The 21,566-nt window shown below is 56.3% G+C and overlaps 1 protein-coding gene across 4 annotated transcripts in view; it reads left to right on the top strand.

The window, feature by feature from the left end:
- Positions 1–21,566, top strand: part of BOP1 (BOP1 ribosomal biogenesis factor) — a 96,489-nt gene that overhangs the window by 21,129 nt on the left and 53,794 nt on the right. The gene's annotated exons all lie outside the window — the stretch shown is intronic.

Raw genomic sequence — 21,566 nt, 5'->3', positions numbered from 1 at the left:
GGGCTTGGGAGGGAAGTTCTCCAAGTGGACTCAAAGCTGCACCCGCAGCTCCAAGAGAGCCCTTTGGCATCGCTGACAGTTTGGAGGGTCCCAACTTGCATTTGTGGGATGCGTCTGTTCCTGTTTCAGTTCTGGCGGAGGAAAGGGGGGGGGATTACGTGGCCCTTGACCTTCCCGTCCTGGCTTGGACCCACAGGATCCAACATTAGAAGCCCACCTGGACTGGCGCTGGAGCTGCCGGCAGCCCCTGCCCCCAGATCTGGAATAGAGATTTAGAGCGAGGGGAAATATATGACTATAGAAAACATACACTTGTGTAATGTCTCCAGCATAACCCAGGGAAAAAAAACCCAACCTTTCATGCAGGAATTCCAGGTCTTTCTCTCCCAGCTGGTCTTGCCGCAGGGCCCCGGAGGGGGGAGCGCTGATTCAGAACCTGTTGACATCAGAGCAGCTTCCAGTGGCTTTGTTCCTTGTTCGCCTTCCCAACCCCCTGCCCTGCCTCTGTAATTGTATTTATCCCTCTGTTCTGCTTCCTGCGGCTGGGATGCGCACACTGGGAGCTTTGTCCGTCGCCCAGCGCTGTGCTCTCGCTTTGGGTCTCGGTGGCCCCCTGAAGTACTGGGAAGGGAGAACGGCATTCCCAGATCAGAAGAACTGATCCGATGGGAGCACGGCCAGGAAAATGCTTTGTTGAGACCTGGCTGGCGTTATAGCTTCCATCTCAATTAAAGCCTCCATGAAATGCGTTGCTCGTTAGGAGGGCAATGAAGCTCGGGGGGTCCATTCTGTTGGGTTATCAATGCCAACCCCATCAATGCTCCCGGTTTAGTAAGAGCGACTGGAAGCAGCATCCGGGCTTGGATCAGCCCCAGGGTGGCCACCAGGAGCCGGGCAGGGATCACCCCCCCTGCACTCGGCACTGGGGGAGCGACACTTCGACTCCTGGGCTCAGTTCTGGGCTCCCCACTCCAAGAATGACTTGGAGGGGCTGGAGCACATGTGGAGAAGGGAATGGAGCTGGGAAGGGTCTGGAGGAGTTCTGGGAGCGGCTGAGGGATCTGGGGCTGTTGGAGATGAGGAGTTGAGGGGAGACCTCCTGGCTCTGCGCAGCTCCCAAAAAGGAGGCTGGAGATAGGCAGGGGTCAGGCTCTGCTCCGGAGGAACAGGCAATGGAACGAGAGGGAACGGTCTCCAGTTGGGCCAGGAGAGGGTTAAACTGGAGACTGGGAACAATTCCTTGAGGTCAAGGGCTGGCAGAGGCTGCCCAGGGCAGTGGGGGGTGTCCCCATCCCTGAAGGGGTTCGGAAACCATGTGGATGTGGCACTTGGGGACAGGGTTGAGTTGGCACAGGGGTGTTGGGCTGATGGTTGGGCTGGATGAGCTTGGACGGCTTTTCCAACCTCAATAATTCCATGAATCTATGATTCCTCTGTGTTATTGGTGCTGGTTGGGATGGAGCCCATCCCCACCCCACAGGCTCTGGTGCTTCTCCCATAGTTTTGATCCACCTGGACGAGGTTGGAGCCACGATAGCCATTCTCACTGCCGAGTGTCACTTCATTACTGCTTCACCCATCCCTGATCCATGGACTGGTTGCTTCGGAAGGTCCACACGGGTTTGTGGCTTCACCCCGCTGCCAAGTGAGCCAACAATTGGCCAAGTTTTGCAATAAAACTGTGGAATTGGGGTGGGACACCTGGATCTACGAGGGTGCATGGTCTGGATCTGCCCTTCTCTTCATGGCAGTGCCATCCCTTGGGATCTATCAGCCCAGGAAAGACTGCGTGGTACAGCCTGAACCCAGCAGAGCGTGGAGAGCTGTGGAAGCTGGGACTGGTGTTGCCTTAGCACCCCGCTTTCCTTATGGATGGGGGTTCCAGCTGCCATCCATAGGAATCTGGTGGGACAGGGACACAATGCCAAGTGGCAGAAGTGGCTCTGGGGGCTCAGGAGCAACACATGAGGAAGGTGGCAGCCTCTAGGTACGGATCAAACCTTGTGCTCCATGGTTGTATCAGCTTCCATGATAATTAGCTCCGACTGTATCATTTTCCTTAATGACAGCAGCTTTAATTGTGCCTGATGGGCAATAACCTACACAGCAGTTGGGTGCTTTAGTGGGAAGGCATCCCTGTCCCCTTTGACTCCTTCCATGTTGCTCTTCCTGCCGGATGCCGTGATCTCTTGTGAGATCTCATCTGGAGGATTGTGTCTAGTTCTGGAATCCTCAACAGAAGAAGGAGATGGAGCTGTAGGAACAGGTCCCGAGAAGGCTACCAGGATGATGGGAGGGCTGGAGGACAGGCTGAGAGAGTTGGGGTTGTTCAGCCTGGAGAACAGAAGGTTCTGAGGAGATCTTGTTCCATTACGTGAAAGGGGCTCCAAGAAAGTTGGGGAGGGACTATTCACAAAGGTTTGGAGTGATAGGACGAAGGGGAAGGGGGATGAACTGGAGAGGGGCAGATTTAGACTGGACATAAGGAAGAATTTCTTCATGATGAGAGTGGTGAGGCCCTGGAAGAGGTTGTCCAGGGAAGTTGTGGCTGCCCCATCCCTGGAGGTGTTCAACGTCAGGTTGGATGGGACCTTGGAGCAACCTGATCCAGTGGGATGTCCCTGCCCGTGGCAGGGGGTTGGAACTGGATGATCTTTAAGGTCCCTTCCAACCCAAACTATTCCATGATTTATGATTCTATGATTCTATGCCATGCTGAGGGCAGACAGAGCACCCTGGATGCAACTCGGGGTGCTCCCCCATTTCTCTGCCCGCATCTTCGCCTGCACAGCTCTACCTGGATCTTGCGGTCAACCCTATCCCTTCGCTCCCAGCAGCACCTGCAGGATCCACTCCCTAAGTGAGCAGCACTTTGGGAATTCATGCAGTGCCGGTGCTGGCACAGCGGGTGCCCTGGGATGTACCGGCTGTCACTCACCCGCCGGCAGCCGGCTGGGAGCTCGCACGCTCTCCCGTCCGCCTGCGCGTGGGCTTCTGAGCTCTTTAATAAGGAATAATGGTTCAGCCCTGCCTGCCCCTGTGTTTAGCACAGCCTGGATTCCTTCTCCCTGTGCTCCTGCTCTCTTGGCAGCCGCCGGCACTCAACCTGGCCGTGCGCCCGGGCTCTGCCGTGTGCTCCGAGAAGAGACACAACAAAATAAATTGGTTTCCTGGCCGACCAGGGTGGATCAGGAGCCGGTGTCGCACGCAGAGCCCTTTCCCAGTGCCCACTGGACGTAGTCTTTGCTCTGGCCAGCACGGGAGCCCCTGTGATGCTGGGGAGCCCCACGCCAGTCCCCCTCATCCATCCCTCCGGCGCAGTCGGAGCATCCCTTCCCCTCGTCCGCCTGGAGATGAATGACCGTGAGTTGCGGCGGCTGTCAGGGCCTCGCTGGGAGGAAGCAGTTTTGGGGCTTTTGTTTGGTTCTGTTTCCTCCCGCAATGACTATTCCATATGTCAGTGGATAATGAATGAAGGCGCGTTGAGTGCTCCTCGGTGAGCCGGCCGCCGTTCCAAGCCCACTTCCCTCCTCCGCAGCGCAGCTGACCCGGGCGGGGGGGCTCGGCGCTGCCCGGGCCGAGGGAGCTCTTCTTTCAGTAGCTGATTAGCCAAGAGGTAAAAAAAAAACCACCCCTCCTGTAGAATGTGCTGCTGGCAGACAGCTCCGTCAACTCATCGCTCCGTCTGCGTGTGCGGCTGGGCTTGCTTTTCCCGGCCGGCTCGGCTCCAAGCAGATGCTTCAGGCTTCCCACTCACCGGCTGCGTTACCCGGCAAACATCCCCCGCGAGCGTGTCTGGCCGGGGCGCCGCGCGTGGCTGATGGCCACGGAGGTGCGAAAGGAAGGACTGTGGAGAGCTTGGGTATAGGGATCAGAGCGGGAAGAACGGGAGCACTGCTGATAGAAGCTTAGAATCATGCAATGGGTTGGGTTGCAAGGGTCCTCAAAGCCCATCCAGTTTCAAGTCCCTGCCATGAGCATGGACACCTTCCACTGGATCAGTCTGCTCCAAGCCTCATCCAGTCTGGCCTTAAACACATCTAGGGATGGGGCATCCAACCTTCTTCAGGCTGAACAACCCCAACTCTCTCAGCCTCTCCTCTTACAGGAGGTGCCCCAGCCCTTGGATCATCTCCATGGCCTCCTCTGGACTCCCTCCACCAGATTCAGGTCCTTCTTGAAGTTTCTCCTTGGGTGACTCCTCTTGAGTGGTCGGAGGACTACAAGTAGAGTATATTTATGGAATCATGGAATGATTTGCGTTGGAAGGGACCTTAAAGCCCAGCCAGTTCCAGCCTCTTGCCATGGGCAGGGACACCTTCTACCTGGCCAGGGTCCTCCAAGCCCCATCCAACCTGGCCTGGAACACCTCCAGGGATCTTTGGATGGAGCTGAGCACATCAGAGCCAGGAGAAGAGCAACCCAGGGGGTGCTTTCCTGCCAGCATGGTGGGCTCGGCGTTGCTCCTTGCCCACCACCATGACCTCCTCAAGTTGGGGATCTCCTGTCCCGCTCACCCAGGGGAAGCACGGGAGAGCGGGTTCCCAGATCACACGGGCAAGCGTTCCTGCTGCTGAATTCCATACTTTTTGTTTCCCTTCCCTCTTTCCTTGAGAGGAAAGCATGTCCTAGTATTTCTGTGTCCTTCCCTAGCGTGGCTGGTCCTTCTTGGCTTTCCATACTGATAAGAGAAAGGGGCAGGGAGCTCCCAAATCCCGAGGAAGGAACTGCTGCCTGTGCTAAGGATGTGGCTGTAGGGAAGCCTGGGCTCCTTCCTTCCATCCCAGGCTCCCAAGGATCAGCCGCTTGCAGAAACAACCGCCTTGGAAAGTACTTGGTGAAAGTGTCCGCTCGGCATCGGGAAGAGGTTAGAAATGGGATGCATGGAGAGAGCACTGACGACTCCGTTCCAGTCCGTCAGCGAGGTCCTCCAGCTGCAGCGCCATGCTCCATTGCCATTATTCCGTTTTGACAAGAGGTAGGGAGAGCAAAAAGAGCTCCAGAGATGGATAGCGGGGATAATCGGTGGCCTGGGGGGAATCTAGGGATGAAGAAACACGAAAAGACAGGATTTGTGTGGTTTGGAGGCGAAGCGGAGCCAGCGAGGCCGCAGTAACAGGATGTGGGAGGCAGGACAGGGGATGCTGGACAAGATGAAAAGGCATCAGGTTTAAGGCTGGAATAGCAGGAGAGGGACATGGACACCACGCAGACGGATTCTCTTACACCCCGCTGGCTGCGAGATGCCAGAGGCTTTGCAAAGGGTTTGCGGATCCTGATCGGAATAACAAGAACATCTGGAGCTGCAGCCTTTTAATGTGAACCTGAGGCATTCAGGATCTTCTGGATCAAAGCGTGGCCCCAAACCGTGTGTCCCAGCAAAGCTCCCTGTCTGCACCCGGAGCAGCCGGGCAATGGGAACCTCCCAAGAGGGCTTCGGTGGTGGGATGGGACCAGGCAAGGGCAAAGGATGGGAGAATCTGGGAGCTGCTTCTCCTCTTGCTCAGACCAGGGAGAGGGAGGGCTCTGCAATGCGATTGTCTCTCCAGTCCTTGGTCAAGTGCCACCACCAAAGGTGCTATTTCCAGCTGGAATTCAGATGGATTTCCTGACATAAGGCATCATGCAGGTGGCATAGAGGCTACGGCTGCCATGCTTTGTGCCTTCAGTACCAGATGGGACGAGATTGAGGGTCCCAAGCCCTGATTCTTACCTTTCTCTGCTCCCTTGAAAAGAAGTGGGAGGTTTTGGAGCTGAACCCATGCTGGCATTTTGGTGCCTGGTGGCTCCTGGGGACAACAGAGCTCACCGGGACGGGAAATGGCAGCAGCCACAAGAATTTCCAGCCAGAATGGAAAGTTTCCGTGTGCCGGAGGGTGGGGAGGCTGGAGCTGGGGCTACCGAACCAGCCCATTCCATGCCGATGGCTCGTTCCTCACCCTGACCTGGCCGGAATGGCGTGTGTGGATGGAAAGTGGGATGGCTCCGTGTGAGGCTTTCCCTGGCGCGCTGGCCCGCAGGAATTCTCCGGGTTGGGATGAGGAAGAGCCTGCGGTCCCAAGAGAGGGGAAAGCCACCAGCTCACGGCGCTGGGACAGCATGGAAAACCAGCACTGCGTCGCTCCGTCTTTTGGCTGCCCCAAACTTGATATTTAAAGCATTTGCTGAGCAGCTCAGTTGGGGCAGGAAAAGCTTTTTCCTTCTGGAAGGAATGACATCACCGAATCCACTGAAACACTCCGATCCCTGACCCAGAGAGAGTGAGGAACCAGCAGCAGCTCCAGCTGATGAGTGGAAACTTTTCCTCCTTGCTTTTTAATTCCATTTCTCCCCCCTGTGCTGGCTCTGCGGACGCTGCAGCCGCTCCGCGTGCGGCCCTGACCTTCCCAAAGGGTTCAATCCAGGATGGGGGGGATGATGTGATGGAGAGCAGCCCTGAGGAGAAGGACTTGGGGTACTGGGGATGAGAAGCTCGATGTGAACCGGCAGTGAAGACGAGCGGCAATAGCTTTAAACTGGAGAGGGGCAGATTTAGACTGCACATAAGGAGGAATTTCTTCATGATAAGAGTGGTGAGGCCCTGGAAGAGGTTGCCCAGAGCAGTGGTGGCTGCTCCACCTCAGGAGATGTTCAAGGCCAGGTTGGATGGGGCTTGGAGCAACCTGATCTAATGGGATGTCCCATGGCAGGGGGTTGGTACTGGATGGGCTTTGAGGTCCCTTCCAACCCAAACTATTCTATGATTCTATATCTCTCTGAGTGGGCTCCTGCCATCGAGGTGACCTTGGAGCTACCGGAGGGCTCATTTGCCTCTGCCCAACATCCTGCTGGGAACAAACAGCTAAATTCATGGTGAAGCACGGCCGGGCATCGCACCGAGGCTGCCACTGCGGTGGGAGCTCCCTCCTGCCGGAAGCACCTGCTATAAGGTTGAAGTTGCTGTTTGGCAGTGCTGTCTGCATCCCACTTTTTGTAGAATCTTAGAATAGTTTGGGTTGGAAGGGACCTTAAAGATCATCCAGTTCCAACCCCCCTGCCACAGGCAGGGACATCCCACTGGATCAGGCTGCCCAAGGACCATCCAACGTGGTCCTGAACACCTCCAGGGATGGGGCAGCCACAACTGCCCTGGGAAACCTGTTCCCATGCCTCACCACCCTCATGGGGAAGAAATTCTTCTTCATATCAAGCCTAAATCTGCCCCTCTCCAGTTTATACCCGTTCCCCCTCGTCCTATCATCACGAGCCTTTGTGAACAGCCCCTCCTCAGCTTTCTTGGAGCCCCTTCAGGTACTGGAAGGTCACTCTAAGGTCTCCTCGGAGTCTTCTCTTCTCCAGGATGAACAACCCCAACTCTTTCAGCGTGTCCTCGGATGGGAGGTGCTCCAGCCCTCGCATCTATCCTTGGAGCCTCCTCTGGACTTGTTCCAAAAGCTCCATCTCCTTCTTCTGCTGAGGATTCCAGAACTGGACCCAATCCTCCAGAGGAGGTCTCCCAGGAGAGGAAGAGAGGGGCAGAATCCCCTCCGTCCCTGCTGGCCACGCTGCTTTGGATGCAGCCCAGGACACGGTTGGCCTTCTGGGCTGTGAGCGCACGTTGTGGCTCACGTTGAGCTTCTCATCCCCACCACCCCAAGTCCTTCTCCTCAGGGCTGCTCTCCATCACATCATCCCCCATCCTGGACTGAAATGGCAGATTGCCCCCACCATGGACACTTCTTTTTTGCCAACTTCAAAGTATCTCCTTTCAGGCCTGAGTTCCAAGCTTTCCGATGCACGCAGCTGATGTGTGCTCCAAGGAATCTTCATGGCCTTGGGAGTTGGTCATCGGCCTCAGGTCTGGCAGGGAATGCCAGTTTGCCAAGAGTCTTCTATCTATATATAAATTATCTCATCACGGAGGGGTTGGAACGAGATGATGCTTAAGGTCCCCTCCGACCCAAACTATTTTATGATTTTATCTCATGTTTTTGAGCACTGTGAATGCCAAACAGAACTTTAGGAGAGATGGATGCATGAGGGATGCAGATTTACCCCCATGCTCGAGCATCAGCCCTGGCTTCCCAATCCATCCCAGACCCCTCCATCAGCCAGGCAGCTTCCTGCTTCCTCCACACGTTCTCCGGTACCCGGAGCAGAGCCGAGCTTAATGAAGTGGGACATTGGAACACCAGCCAGCGATTCAGCTCTGGAGATGCACGTCCCAAGGCTGAGCCGCCTCGGAATTCGGAGCAGGGATCTCAGCAACAGGGCTCGCAGCAGCAATCCCGGCACCGAAGCTGGCATGTCGATCCCTATCTGGAGGGAAATGTCCATGCTCCTGGCTGAGGGCCACGCTTCCGAAGCTGCTCATCTGGAGAGAGGGGCTGAAACCAGGATCATTAGCTTCCACGAGGGAAGACTCTGCCAGCCAAGCAACGGAGGAATCTGAGCGAATGCAAGCGGTTCGTGGTGTGAATCCTACTGGGACAATGCTGTCCAGAGTGGGACAACCAGGAAACACCGGAATGAGACTTCTCCACCTGATCTGGGGCAGGAAAGCACTCATTTTTGTCCATCTTTGTCCCAGGGAGGTGGTTGAGTCACCATCTCTGGAGGTATTTAAAAGACAGGTAGACGAGGTGCTCAGGGACATGATTTAGTGGCAGATAGGAATGGTTGGACTTGATGATCCAGGAGGTCTTTTCCAACCTGGTGATTCCATGATTCTGGATCTCTGTGCAGACTGATTTCTGCCTCTGCTGCCGGCTGAAGGAAGGTGGGGCAGCAAGCCCGCGCTGCCAATGGAGCAGCCGGCAAGGGGGAATGATGCTGCCGTGGAAAAGGCTCGGACAGGCTGGAGAAATGGAGCTGGGAGAACCTCGAAGGTTCAACAAGGCCAAGGGCAAGATCCTACACCTGGGTGGGGGCAATCCGCCGTTTCAGTCCAGGATGAGGGATGATGGGATGGAGAACAGCCCTGAGGAGAAGGACTTGGGGTGCTGGGAATGAGAAGCTCGACGTGAGCCACAACGTGCGCTCACAGCCCAGAAGGTCAACCGTGTTCTGGGCTGCATCCAAAGCAGCGTGGCCAGCAGGGACGGAGGGGATTCTGCCCCTCTATTCCTCTCTTGGGAGACCTCCTCTGGAGGATCGGGTCCAGGTCTGGAATCCTCAACAGAAGAAGGAGATGGAGCTGTTTGAACGGGTCCAGAGGAGGCTCCAAGGATGATAGGAGGGCTGGAGAACCTCCCGTACGAGGACAGGTTGAGAGAGTTGGCGTTGCTCAGCCAGTTCATCACCTCAGGATGGGACAGCCACAACTTCCCTGGGCAACCTGTGCCAGGGACTCATCACTCTCATGGTGAAGAAATTCTTCCTCATATCAAGCCTAAATCTGCCCCTCTCCAGTTTATCCCTGTTCCCCCTCGTCCTATCCCCACAAGCCTTTGTAGAAAGTCCCTCTCCAGCTTTCTTGGAGCCCCTTCCAGTACTGGAATGTTGCTCTAAGGTCTCCTCGGAGCCTTCTCTTCTCCAGGTGGAACAACCCCAACTCTCTCAGCCTGTCCTCGGATGGGAGGTGCTGCAGCCCTCCCATCATCCTTGGAGCCTCCTCTGGACTCATTCCAACAGCTCCACCTCCTTCTTCTGTTGAGGATTCCAGAACTAAGGAAGGATCACCTAGGGGTGAGATGCTGCCCTTGGAGCAGGAGCTAGGAATTTGGCTGATGGTGTTGGTGTCTCCTTGGCTTCTTGGGGAAAAGGCAAGGTGGAAAGCTCTTTTCCGTTCTAGGGTATTCCCATCACCAAGAGACAATTGGGAATGGTGTGGCTAACGAGAGCTGGACAGGGATCATACTTCTGCACTCGGCGCTGGGGAAGTGACAGCTTGAACCCTGGGCTCAGTCGTGGACTCCTCACTCCAAGAAAGACCCGGAGGGGCTGGAGCACTTGTGGAGAAGGGACCGGAGCTGGGAAGGGTCTGGAGCGCAGGGATTCTGGTAGCAGCTGAGGGACTTGGAGCTGTTTGTGAAGAGGAGGCTGAGGGGAGACCTCCTGGATCTGCGCAGCTCCAGAAACGAGTCTGGAGCCAAGCGAGTGTTCTGCTCCCAAGGACCAGGCGGTGGGACAAGAGGGAACAGCCTCCAGTTGGGCCAGAGGAGGGTTAGACGGGAGACTGGGAACAATTCCTTGAGGTCGAGGGCTGGTAGAGGCTGCCCAGGGAACAGAGCAGTCCTCATCCCTGGAGAGGTTCGGAAACCATGTGGATGTTGCACTTAAGGACAGGGTTGAGTTGGCACAGGGGTGTTGGGCTGATGATTGGACTGGATGAGCTTGGAGGGCTTCGCCAACGTCAATGATTCCATGATTCTATGGGGTTCAGGTGCTTTCCTGGTGTCTTCCCTCTTCCCAGCAGTCTTTGAGACCTTTCTTGTGCTCTCCAAGTGCTTTCACAATCCCAGGGCATCCAGGGAGAGCTCAGAGAAGCGTTAGCTCAGACCCTTCACTCTGAATTTGGGGTGGGAATGCCAACTCTGCCCGGAATGATGTGCTGCATGCCCAGCTCTGTGCCGGGATGCTCCGGCGCTGCTCCATCACCTCCAGGACAAGTCTAGTTCCTCCCTCCTCCTGCTCTCGGCTCGCTCCCAGGCTGGCCTCACTCATCTCCTAATCCTTTTTTCATCTCTCCCTATCCAGTAGCACATCTTGTCCAAAAAAACACCGCTTAACTTAACTTCAATTCCTGGAAAAGCTCTGGAACAAAGTAATCAACCCCTTTGGAAAGCTCTGGAAGATAGTGAACAGAGCTGGAACTGCCAGCGGAGACGAGTTTGGCAAAAGAGCCTGGCTTCCTCCAGGCCCAGGGGAATGACGTCGGAGCGGGCAGCGTGGACGGTGACGGTGCCTCTCCGCGCTTCCCGTGGTTTCCTGGGAGAGGTTAGATGGAACTTTGGCTGGTGGGTTCCCAGCTGGCAGGGATGGATCGTGAGCATCCAGGGCTCGTCGGGAGGGTGGTGGGATGCATCCACTGGTCCCACAGGGACCTGCACTTGTCTGTCACCTACGTCATGGTTTTTATTGGTGATCAGTGTCGTAAAACCGTGGAATCATGGAATGGTTGAGGTTGGAAAAGATCCTCCAAGCTCATCCAGTCCAACCATCAGCCCAACCCTCCCTGTGCTGACTGAACCCTGTCTCCAGGTACCACATCCATATGGATTTAAACCCTTCCAGGGATGAGGACTCCCCCCATGCCCTGGGCAGCCTCTGCCAGCCCTTGCCCTGAAGGAATTGTTCCCAATATCCAGTCTAACCCTCTCCTGGCCCAACTGGAGGCTGTTCCCTCTTGTCCCATTGCCTGGTCCTTGGGAGCAGAGCCCGACCCCAGCTTGGCTCCAACCTCCTTTCCAGGAGCTGCGCAGAGCCAGGAGGTCTCCCCTCAGCTCCGTCTCTCCTGGAGTTATCCAAACCCAACTGGATGTGCTCCTGGGCTCCTGGAGAGCTTGCTTGAGCAGGAGTTGGGTTGGAAGAGCTCCAGACACCCCTTCCACCCCAAGGAAATGGAATCCTACTCAGGGACCTTGTGGATGGGCTGGTTCCCGGTGCTGAGGGTGGTCCAGGATGTGGGAGAGCCGTCACCTTGTCTGGAGCACATGTCTATCTTCTCATGTGTGTTCCAATGGGCTTGGCAGCACTTTGGGTAGACAAAGCCCTAAACTGCTTCTGCCACCTTTCTTCTCTGCTGCTTTGGCTTCCGTTTAATCCCAATGTACGGCATTTGGGGTGTTTCTTCCCAAGCAGGGATGAGATCCTGGACTGGGAATCACCCTGGTTGGTGATTATGAGCTGGGTTTTCCAACAACGGGACACTTTGCCATTTGATGGAGCCACATCATCAGTCTCTATCTCTGCTGCAAGGGCACTGCTGGGCTTCCAGGAGTGAGCCCTGGGATTTTGGGAGCCCACGGGAGCTCTTGGGCATCGTTGGGATTGGCAGTGCTAAGTTAGGGGTTGGACTCATGATCTTAAAGGTCTTTTCTTGACATTTGGTCTTGATCTTGGAGGTCTTTTCCAACCTTAACGATTCCACGATTCTATGAAAGAATAGAATCAGAACCATCAGGGAGGTGGTTGAGTCACCATCTCTGGAGGTACTTAGAAGACAGGTAGATGAGGTGCTCAGGGACACAGTTTAGTGGTAGGTAGGAATGGTTGGACTTGATGATCCAAGAGGTCTTTTCCAACCTAGCGATTCTATGAAAGGTCTTTTCCAATCGAAATAATTCCACAATTGTCTCTCGCACCCATCAACAGAAGTGGTGATTAGGCGAGGAATTTTCAGGAGGACCTTCCAGCCTGTCTTTGGGCTGGATGTTGGAATGTGGTGCTCAGCCGGCACGGCCCCTCCTGTAACCCACGCCCGAGGACGTGCACAATGTGCCGGAGCTCATCATCCTACAAGAAAAGCTGGAGAGGAACTATAGATAAAAGCTTGTGATGATAGGACGAGGGGGAACGAGTATAAACTGGAGAGGGGCAGATTTAGGCTTGATATAAGGAAGAATTTCTTCACGATGAGCGTGGTGAGACCCTGGAAGAGGTTGCCCAGGGAAGTTGTGGCTGCCCCATCCCTGGAGATGTTCAGGACCACGTTGGATGGGCCTTGGGAAGCCTGGTCTAGTGGGATGTCCCTGCCCATGGCAGAGGAGTTGGAACTAGATGATCTTTAAGGTCCCTTCCAACCCAAACTATTCTATGATTCTATGATCCCTGTGGACCATCACCAGGATGGGGGTCTCTTCCCTAGCAAAGTGGCCATACCTGCTTTGATGACGCTGCGCATGGGGTGTCAGCACCGCTTGGAGCTCTCTTGACCAAAATCTAAGGCTCCAAAGCCCTTGGCAATGGTTCTTCCCAGCTGGAATCACAAGGCTCATCCATGGGGCGAAGGGCCACACCGTTGAGTGATGACCACCACCATTGAGTGGTCCCTCAGTTGCACCTCTACACTCTGACCCCTGCCGTCGCCACATTGCCGGGACCCAATCGCAATCGGAATCATCGCCCTGTGCCTGCGCTCTCTTCTGGGCCTCGGCTGTAACTCTAGAGCGTGCCGAGCCGCTGCCGAGCGGCTGTTTGTGTGTCCGGGATCCACGCGTCGCTTTGCTCTGCAGCCAAACACCGTTAATGGCTTCTGCCGGCTACCGAACCGCAGCTGCCAAAGGTTTTGGCCTCAGCCCTCTGCTCCCAGAGCGTGTCCCTGCTTCCCTCCGCATCCCACCCCAGCTGCACAGCTTGCTCCCAGCCTGCGCTCTGGCAGCACGGCTCCTTCTCATGTTTCCGAAGCTCCCGAGTGATCCTTCTTTGTTTAGGGAAGCGCCGTCTCCGATGGCCACCTTGTCTTGAAAACCACTCCTGGTGCAGCCATTCAACCACTCTGGAGGAGCAAATTGATCCCGAACCCCCTTTTCCTTTGCCTACCCCCACACCAGCTCATCCCATCGCTTTCCGCTCTCGGCATCAAGTTTTCCGACCACATCAGGTTTTCCCATTAGGCGGCACTGAGCCGCAGGGGACAGGCGGACACTTTATTTTGAAGGGACATGAGTTCTTCTGCCTCCAGGAGGAGAACATCCTCCTCCTTCAAGGGAGGAAAGAGTCCTGCTTCTCTGAAGGACTGCCACCAGGGTCCAAGCTCCTTCCGGAGTGGGACTGGGATGGCAGGAGGGGGAGGAGATGCAAGCCCTTCGCCTCTTTAATCTCTTTATCCATGATCGAGACGAGGGAATAGAGTGCTCCCTTCATTAGTTTGGCGGTGACACCAGGTTGGGTGGGAATGTTGACCTACTGGAGGTCAGGAAGGTTCTGCCGAGGGATATGGCCGGGCTGGATCCATGGGTGGAGGTCAGGAAGGCTCTGCAGAGGGATCTGGCTAGGCTGGATCCATGGATGGAGGTCAGGAAGGCTCTGCAGAGGGATAAGGACAGGTTGGATCCATGGATGGAGGTCAGGAAGGCTCTGCAGAGGGATCTGGCCAGGCTGGATCCATGGATGGAGGTCAGGAAGGCTCTGCAGAGGGATAAGGACAGGTTGGATCCATGGATGGAGGTCAGGAAGGCTCTGCAGAGGGATCTGGCCAGGCTGGATCCATGGATGGAGGTCAAGAAGGCTTTGCAGAGGGATCTGGCCGGGCTGGATCCATGGATGGAGGTCAGGAAGGCTCTGCAGAGGGATCTGGCCGGGCTGGATCCATGGATGGAGGTCAGGAAGGCTCTGCAGAGGGACCAGGACAGGTTGGATCCATGGATGGAGGTCAGGAAGGCTTTGCAGAGGGATCTAGCCAGGCTGGATCCGTGGATGGAGGTCAGGAAGGCTCTGCAGAGGGATCAGGACAGGCTGGATCTGTGGGCTGAGGCCAATGGGTTGAGGTTCCACAAGACCAAGTGCCAGGTCCTGCATTTGGGTCACATCAACCCCATCAACGCTCCAGGCTTGGGGAAGAGCACGTGGAAGCTGCCCAGTGGAAAAGGCCCTGGAATGCCGGTTGACAGCGGCTGAACATGAGCCGTCAGCGTGTCCGGGTGGCCAAGGTGGCCAACAGTATCTGGGCTTGGATCAGCTCCGGGGTGGCCACCGGGAGCCAGGCAGGAATTGTCCTCCTGCACTCACGAGGTCACACCTTGACTCCTGGTCTCAGTTCTGGGCCTCTCACTCCAAGAAAGACCTGGAGGGGCTGATGCACGTGTGGAGAAGGGACCGGAGCTGGGAAGGGTCTGGAGAACAGGGATTTTGGGAGCAGCTGAGGGCTCAGGAGTCACCTGGCTGCACTGTGAGGTCCTGACTGCTTTGCTCCAGACACAGATGATTTTCCTTCTCCATTTAAAGGGAATGGCAAAAGGAAAGGCTCTGCTTCCACGTGGAAGCTCGGGCAGAGCTGGGCTCTTAGATCCTGGGTAGATCCCAGGATGGAGCAAGGGACCCGTGGGGGAAAGAGCATGGCATTCTCTGGAAGCTGCTGAGTAGCCAAGATGAATCCTGGCTGTCCAGAGCGAGGAGATCCAGTTTGGGATGAGCCCTTGGGAACTGCCGGGAACCGGCTCTGCAGAGAAGGACCTGGGATCCTGGTGGCCACGTAGCCAACCATGAGCTGAGAATGTGCTCCGGTGGCCAAGGAGGCCAAGGAGATCCCAGGGTGCCTGGAGCAGAGTGTGGGATGCAGGTGAAAGGGGTTCTCCTCACCTTCTGCTCTGCCCTGTGGAGGCCCCATCTGGATCCTGTGTCCACTTCTGGGCTTCCACGCTCTGGAAAGATCAGGAATGACAGGAGAGAACCCAGCAGAGGGTGTGGAGATGAGGAGGAACTGGAGCATCTCCTGGGAGGAAAGGCTGAGAGCCCTGGCTCTGTCCAACCTGGGAGAAGGGAATCCCATCCATGTTGATCCATATCTGACAGGAGAACAGGTCTGGACTCTGCTCCGTGGTGCCCAGCGTCACGACAAGGGGCACCAGGCACAGCATGGAGGCCTAGGAAGATCCACCCGAATGTGGGGCAAAAATTCTTTCCCGTGTTGGTGAGGAGCTCTGGAACCAGCTGCCTGTGGAGGCGTGGAGTCTTCTTCTCTGGAGAATTCCAACCCTCCTGGATGCACTTCTGTGCCACCGGCTGGAGGTGCAACTGCTTTAGTCAGGGGATGGGACTGGGTGAACTCCAGAGGACCTTTCTACTCCACCATCCTAATATCCTGGAATTCTGTGACCTCTAGAAGGCCCTTCCACCCAACCATCCCAGGATTCTGGCACCTCCAGAGGGCCCTTCCAACACCCACCATCCTGGATTCTGGGATTCTGTGACCTCCAGAAGACCCTTCCAACACCCATCATCCCAGGATTCTGGGATTCTGTGACCTCTAGATGACTCTTCCCACCCCATCATCCCTGGATTCTGGGATTCTGGGACTTCCAGAGGGTTCTTCCCACCCTACCATCCCAGGATTCTGGCATTCCATGACTGTGACCACCCTCTGAAGCTCCTGAGCTTCCAGCCCTGTCCTTACCAGACCCATTTCTCCGGGTGTGCGATGCAGGGAGAGAAACTGGGCTGGCAGGGGACGTGGATCCCTCTCCTCTCGCTCCTCCTGCATCCCCCCCCACCTGCAGAACATCACCCCCAGGGACGCGGAGGAGCCACTGATCCCAATCCTGGCCTCGCCGGAGGCCGGAACGGCAGCGATCGGTCAACCGTTCCACGCATCCCTGCGCTTGGCCGGGCCACGGTGCCTCCCTCAGCTTTCTCTCCGCCACCCGGCAGGAAATCTCTCTTTAATAGGCTCTTCAGGGGAACGGAGCCGTGTTTTCCTAAGCAAGAGGAATGTTGACATGGAAGACTCTGCTCTTTCTTTCTGGCAGGTCCCTAGGAGCAGCGGTGCTGGATCGCGTGCTGCTCCTGCTGCGCCGCTTAATCCTTCCTTGGGTTGCAAAGCGGGGCCGGGGCGAGGAGGGGGAGCTCAGGGGGGGGAATGCAGGTGCGTATCCGACGTGTTGGAAGGGGCGGTCAGGCTCGCTGCCACCTCTGCTTAGACCCACAGCCCCATCCTGCAGGAGAGAGTTGAGCTCTGCTCCTAGACGAGTGGGAGAGAGGATCCCGGGAGGGGTTTGCCAGGCAGGATTAAAACCAGCTGGAGGATGGAGCCCGTCTGAATCAGGCTTCTTCCCTTCTCCAGGCACGAGGGACATAGAATTATAGAACAGTTTGGGTTGGAAGGGACCTTAAAGATCAGCCAGTCCTAACCCACAGCCATGGACAGGGACATCCCACTGGATCAGGCTGCCCAAGGACCATCCAACCTGGCCTTCAACACCTCCAGGGATGAGGCAACCGCAGCTTCTCTGGGCAACCTGTTCCCATGCCTCACCACTCTCATGGTGAAGAAATTCCTCCTTATATCCAGTCTAAATCTGCCCCTCTCCAGTTTATACCCATTGCCCCTCGTCCTATCACTCCAAGCCTTTGTGAACAGTCCCTCCTCAGCTTTCTTGGAGCCCCTTCAGGTGCTGGAAGCTGCTCTAAGGTCTCTTTGGAGCCTTCTTTTCTCCAGGCTGAAAAACCCCAACTCTCTCAGCCTGTTCTCGGATGAAAGGTGCTCCAGCCCTTGGATCATCTTTGTAGCCTCCTCTGGACCCGTTCCAACAGCTCCATCTCCTTCTGATGTTGTGGATTCCAGAACCCTGAAGAGAGTGTGGAGAGAGAGGAGGAAGCCGTCGCTCACCAGTGCGAGTTGAGGGGCTGTGCATCCCCAGGATGCCACCCTGGGCTTCATCCTTCTCTGCCATGCCATGCCATGCCATGCCATGCCATCTCATCTCATCTCATCTCATCTCATCTCATCTCATCTCATCTCATCTCATCTCATCTCATCTCATCATCTCATCTCATCTCATCCCATCCCATCCCATCCCATCCCATCCCATCCCATCCCATCCCATCCCATCCCATCCCATCTCATCCTATCCCATCCCATCTCATCTCATCTCATCTCATCTCATCTCATCTCATCCCATCCCATCCCATCCCATCCCATCCCATCCCATCCCATCTCATCTCATCTCATCTCATCTCATCTCATCTCATCTCATCTCATCCCATCCCATCCCATCCCATCCCATCCCATCCCATCCCATCTCATCTCATCTCATCTCATCTCATCTCATCTCATCTCATCTCATCTCATCTCATCCCATCCCATCCCATCCCATCCCATCCCATCCCATCCCCCTTGCCCTGCTTGGGAAGGCGCCGAAGCCGGAGGCCTGCGGCTCTGCCTTTACATCTCGTAATCTTTAACGAGCGGAGCCTGCTCTGCACAGAAGCGAGATGTGGGCGGCAGCGCTCGCCGCGGGGAGGGGGAAACCAGCGTGGGGGTTTGGCAGCGCGAGACGAAGCAGCACCTCCACAGCTCTGGCGTTTCCCCGCTCCGCAGCCCTCGGCACCTGGAAACGGCGAGGGTGCAGCGGGAGCCTCTCGCCCTCCGGTGGGGTTGGAGGAGTTTGTGGGGAGGTTTGCACGGCTGCATAACCACAGGTTCTCCTGCTTCCCGTGGTTTCTCCGTGGCTTTCCCTGCCAGACGGTTGCTCCACGCTCGGAGCCGAGCCGAGCTCCTCTTTGCCGCGCTGGGCGATTGCCCACTGGGCTGGAGAAGCCCATGCTTCCACGCTGGCCAAGCAGGACCTCTCCAGGTCCTGTCTTGCTCCTGAGCTCTTCTTGGGACAAGAGTTGGGAATGGGGGGCTTTGCCACCTAAGCCCTACCTTTTCCCAGTCCTTCGTTGGGAAGGGGAAGGGCAAAGTGCCCAAGAAGGGAGTGGGATGTGTTCTCCCCCCATCCCAGGAGCAGCTCCCAAGGTGTTGAGAATGGAAAAGTCGGACCACGGTCAGAGCAAAGAAAGGGATTTGCCAAAATTAACAGTTGATTTCGGGTTTGTGGGAGCAGGAGCCAAAACACAAGGAATCTTGGATTCCAAAAGGGAAACTTTTTCTGTGGGCAGTAAATCAGCACGGAAAGATTGGAAGTGGGGAGGGAAGGGGGAGCCTGGCCCTCGCGCACGGCAGCTGCTGGCAGGGATGTGAGCCTGGGTCTTTGCCGTAGCCAGTGTCGGAGTAGCTCCATTCCCATGGGATCTGCCCCAGCTGGTGGCTCGGTGGCAGCCACCACGGTGGGATTTGCTGCCACACTTTCATAGAGTCGTAGAATCAGCAGGTTGGAAAAGACCTCTTGGATCATCGAGTCCAACCGTTCCTATCTGCCACTAAACCACGTCCTTAAGTACTTCATCCACTCATCTTTTAAACCCCTCCAGCGATGGGGACTCCACCACCTCTTGGGCAGCCTTTGGCGGGGCCTGAGGAACCTCTCGGTGGAGAAGGTTCTCCTGATGGCCCATCTGACCCTCCTCTGGTGCAGCGTGAGGACATCTCCTCTCGTCCTCTCACCGAGGAGAAGAGGCAGAACCCACCGCACCACAACCTCCTTTCAGGCAGTTGTGGAGAGCAATAAGGTCTCCCCTCATCCTCCTCGAGGCTGAACCACCGCAGGTCCCTCAGATGTCCCTCACAACCCTTGTTCTCCAGCCTCTTCTCCAGCTCCGTTCCCTTCTCCGGACACTCTCCATCCCCTCAAGGTCCTTCTTGGAGTGAAAAGCCCAGAATTGAACCCAGGATTGGAGGTGTGGCCTCACCAGGGGCAGAATCCCCTCCCTGGTCCTGGTGGCCACGCCGTTTCTGATCCAAGCCGTTGGCCACCTGGACCACTAGGTGTTTTGCGTAGTTTATAGTGGTTTATAGCCCTTCCTCCTGTGGGATGTGGAGCGAATTCCCCGACCTGTGTGGCTGCAGTGACTCGCAGGCAGCTGTCTGCCATCACGGGAGATGTGTTTACTCTGAAACCTAATGATTGCCAGCTATGTGGCTTTACACAGCACTTGCCTTCCTTGCAGGAGGAGAGGGGGTGTCTGTGGGGTCTCGTCGTCCATTGCTGAACCCCGGAATGGCCGGACATGACAGGGACCACTGGAGTCATCTGCTCTGGGCAGGTCCCAGGTATCTCCGAGGATGGAGATGCCACCATAGATAGTCCGACCACTTTCATAGTGAGAAAGCGTCTTCTCGTGTTCAGGTTCCTGGCTCCGTCGTTTCTCTCTTCCTCCTCCTGTGTCTGGATGTGGTCCCCCTTTTCCCTTCTCAATTCCGAGCAGGGGGAGGACGGCTCCCTCCTGCCTCCGCAGCCTCTCCAGGTGCTGAGCTGAGTAAAAGGAATCAGCAGGAAGGCAGCCGGCAGCAAAACACCCGTCCATAAATCAGGGAGCGCTGCAGCTGGGGGAGGGCACCACCGGGAATCCCAGACCTCCTCCCTCTATGCTCCGACTCCTTCTGCATCCCATCCCTGCAACCTCGGTGCTGTGTCAGAGCAGGAGGTGACAGGGGTGACATCCTGCTGCCTTCCCCACCCATCTGCGTGCCTTTGCTCCTTCAGCTCCAAGGTCAGGGCCAAGGGTGCTCCAGGGCTCCTGCTCCAAGCGGGGCCAACGGCATCCTTAGGAATCAGAATGGATCCGAGGGGGCTGCAGAGGGGATGGGGGGAGGACACGGGGAGAGAAGGTGGGAAGAAAAGATCAGGAGAGGACACAGGGAGAGAAGGTGGGAAGAAAAGATCAGGAGAGGACACAGAAGAGAGGAGGTGGGGAGGGAAAACATGGGAAGGGGAGATGGGAAGAGGAGATGTGGAGAGGAGATGGGGTGAGGGCATGGGGAGAGGACACAAGGAGAGAAAACATGGGAAGGGGAGATGGGAAGAGGAGATGTGGAGAGGAGATGGGGTGAGGGCATGGGGAGAGGACACAAGGAGAGAAAACACAGGGAAAGGAGACAGGGAGAGAAGGTGGGAAGAAGAGATGTGGAGAGGAGATGGGGTGAGGGCATGGGGAGAGGACACAAGGAGAGAAAACACGGGGAGAGGAGACAGGGAGAGAAGGTGGGAAGAAGAGATGTGGAGAGGAGATGGGGTGAGGGCATGGGGAGAGGACACAAGGAGAGAAAATATGGGGAGAGGAGACAGGGAGAGGAGGTGGGAAGAAGAGATGTGGAGAGGAGATGGGTGAGGGCATGGGGAGAGGACACAGAAAATACGGGGAGAGGAGACAGGGAGAGGAGATGGGAAGAAGAGATGTAGAGAGGAGATGGGGTGAGAGCATGGGGAGAGGACACAAGGAGAGAAAACACAGGGAGGGGAGATGGAGAGAAGGTGGGAAGAAGAGATGTGGAGAGGAGATGGGATGAGGGCATGGGGAGAGGACACAAGGAGAGAAAACACGGGGAGAGGAGACAGGGAGAGGAAGTGGGAAGATAAGATATGGAGAACAGATGGGATGAGGGCATGGGGAGAGGACACAGAAAACGGGGAGAGGAGACAGGGAGAGAAGGTGGGAAGAGGAGTTGTGGAGAGGAGATGGGGTGAGGGCATGGGGAGAGGACACAAGGAGAGAAAACACGAGGAGAGACAGGGAGAGAAGGTGGGAAGAAGAGATGTGGAGAGGAGATGGGGTGAGGGCATGGGGAGAGGACACAAGGAGAGAAAACACGGGGAGAGGAGACAGGGAGAGGAGGTGGGAAGTAGAGATGTGGAGAGGAGATGGGGTGAAGGTATGGGGAGAGGACACAAGGAGAGGAAACACAGGGAGAGGAGACAGGGAGAGGAGGTGGGAAGAGGAGATGTGGAGAGGAGATGGGGTGAGGGCATGGGGAGAGGACACTGAAAACGGGGAGAGGAGACAGGGAGAGAAGGTGGGAAGAAGAGATGTGGAGAGGAGATGGGGTGAGGGCATGGGGAGAGGACACAAGGAGAGAAAACACGAGGAGAGACAGGGAGAGAAGGTGGGAAGAAGAGATGTGGAGAGGAGATGGGGTGAGGGCATGGGGAGAGGACACAAGGAGGGAAAACACAGGGAGAGGAGACAGGGAGAGGAAGTGGGAAGAAAAGATATGGAGAACAGATGGGATGAGGGCATGGGGAAAGGACACAGAAAACGGGGAGAGGAGA

The sequence above is a fragment of the Cuculus canorus genome, chromosome 2 (assembly GCF_017976375.1).
Source record: "Cuculus canorus isolate bCucCan1 chromosome 2, bCucCan1.pri, whole genome shotgun sequence".
NCBI lineage: Eukaryota > Metazoa > Chordata > Aves > Cuculiformes > Cuculidae > Cuculus > Cuculus canorus.
This window is presented reverse-complemented; position numbering and strand designations above follow the sequence as displayed.